We start from the raw sequence: 2,436 nt of genomic DNA, 5'->3' as shown, positions 1-2,436 counted from the left end.
TTAATGAGATGGAAGTTGATGCGTCCAAAAAGAACCTAGTTCAGAACAGTTTTCCGCTTTAGTTGTATAGCAACTTCTTGCTTCATACTCGCAAATGACAAAATGGAGTCCAACCAGGTGTATCTTTCTTAATTTTATGTTTTTATTTTTGAGAGTAAAGTTTCTTTTATTTCCTTAAAAGTCATAGCCCCTTTTAATGAGTATGTTATAATCTTTAAATATTTTTGTTTTTAATAATTAATATTGAGGAGAGTGTTCTCTATAAATTGTTTATTAAACTTATTCTTATTTCGTAATTGCTCAGGAAATGCTTAGGGAATGTGTTTATCATACACTAAAAAAAAATTCCAAAATTTTTAAAAGCGTACATTCATTTAAAAAAAACAAAATCACATTTATTTTTTTAACAAATAAAGGACCTGTCCATAATTTATACAACCTAATTTAGTTGTGTCTTAGAAAAAGTGATTGTCAAGGCCATCGCTAGGCTGGGCTCAGTGAAGCTACCAATCAAGCCCTTGAACCGAGACTTCCTAATACAATCTAATCTTGTCTCCCTTCTTGATTGTCCCAAATTTTTCATCATGAATCCTCCTCCTCACAATATCGGGGACTTCCTATCGGTTTGGCTTGTTTATGCACATTATAGCCCACACTTTAAAAATGCTAAAAAGGATGTATAAAATTTAACACAATGATGGTTTACAAATAAACAATGGGGATGGGAGATTTGAAATCAAATCACTTGGCGTGACAAGGGGAAGCGTTCTTAGTATTGTATGCTAATCTTCTAATGGCCAAATCAACAACATGGCACAAATTTGACCATCGATATCCCTAGAAAACTATTTGCTTCTCTATTCTTTTATCCACCGTCATACGTTAAGAATCAAGGAAATGCAACTTAGGTGTTGGGCACCCTCGTTTACAAACACCAAGAGATTTCTAAACACGAATATACCACCATGCCCATCTAATACTCGAATATGGAAAATGAGTGCTTTCGAGTATAATCTGTATAATAATATAAAGAAAGGCAAATTTTATGCTGAAGGAGGAATGAGTTTGCAATAGGGGCTTTATTTCATAGACTCACCCAAACAAAGTGAAACACAACCAGCTAAACTGCCTTACAGTTATATGTTAGAATATTGATAATGAGAAACTATCAAACTTCCCTAGCGCTAATGTGAAATTGCAGGATCTAGAAAAGTTTATGATCTTCTTCGCCTCTAAGCACTTTCACTTCACCTCACCCTGAAAACGTAACCAAATCTGAATATTAGTCATAAAAGAATCACTTAACCATTATGAAATTCTCATATCTAAGAGTTTGAGATTCACGGTACGAATAGAAAGGATTTGAAAATTCAAGGGGTTTTCTAGATGATGAAAATATACTTGGAGCAATCAATGGAAGGGCTAATCTTGTAGGGAAGGTGGACAACACATTTGCCGGGAAGTGCTTGCAAAGCATTGCCTCCCTTGATTCCGGGAGTGGCCCTAAAGGCATTCTTGAGACAACGACAAGCCACCCGACGGTCAGGAGTGGTTTTTGCGGCGGAGTTGAGTGCCCTCACGGAATCGCAACAAGCCCAAGACACCTTTTCTCCGTTGCGCAGAAAGGTGAGGCAAGAAGCCAATCGAGAGACCACTTGCCCACATGTCAGGGCATCTACAGCATGTGGTGCTGCCACAACCATGCAAACCAAAACAAGGCACACAACCTTCAGGACACTAGAATTGGCCATGGTTACACGTACTTCCAAGCTCCTTGATGCTCACTTGTCTCTTTCTTTTCTCCTAGTGTTTTGCTAGATCAATGCAATGACATACGCCTTTCTATGTGTTTATTTATAAGAGAAGGGCGTAAGAGACTTCTTAGGTGGTTTTGGTCTCCTTGTTTGGCTTGGAAGATTGATGGTGGTTGAGATTTGAATGCTTTTCGATGTGTTTGTCGTTTTGCTTGCGTGGATTCTCTCTAAAATGGAAAGCATAAATGAATTTTCTAATTAACTTTTTTTGGTTGGTTTCACATTAGCATTCTCATTTGAATGAACAAAGTGGCAGGCTAACGGGACCATTTTCGGAAGCCTGGGTCACCTACTCATTCGATTTGATTATGGTTATGTTTTAGGTTTGAGAACCAACCCGTATTTACATATCTTAAAACATCAATCATCTAGTGGTGATCATCCATGTGGTTCTTGCACCCACTACATGAAGCATTGATAGACGAGTGTGTGGAAAGACCAATCAGCTCCTAGTGCAACCCAAAACCCTTGCGATTCAATATCATTAGTGCACTCCCATCAGTCTCCATCTTCGTGCAAGATCCATATGGGCGGTTGGTATTCTTTTTCATTTTAATATGTTTAATTTCTTTGGTATAAATCCTGATTTTAAATTATATGTCTGTGGGAATGTTGAAGAAGG

The 2,436-nt window shown here is 37.6% G+C and overlaps 1 pseudogene; it reads right to left on the bottom strand.

Annotated features, from left to right (window-relative positions):
* Positions 1–1,242: 1,242 nt before the first annotated feature.
* Positions 1,243–1,751, bottom strand: LOC148998905 (non-specific lipid-transfer protein pseudogene; annotated as a pseudogene).
* Positions 1,752–2,436: the final 685 nt, after the last annotated feature.

Source organism: Hakea prostrata, unplaced genomic scaffold, assembly GCF_041222555.1.
Source record: "Hakea prostrata isolate BN-2017 unplaced genomic scaffold, UWA_Hpros_2 contig_97, whole genome shotgun sequence".
Lineage (NCBI taxonomy): Eukaryota > Viridiplantae > Streptophyta > Magnoliopsida > Proteales > Proteaceae > Hakea > Hakea prostrata.
The sequence above is the reverse complement of the archived record's forward strand: the minus strand, read 5'-3'. Positions and strand labels throughout refer to the sequence as shown.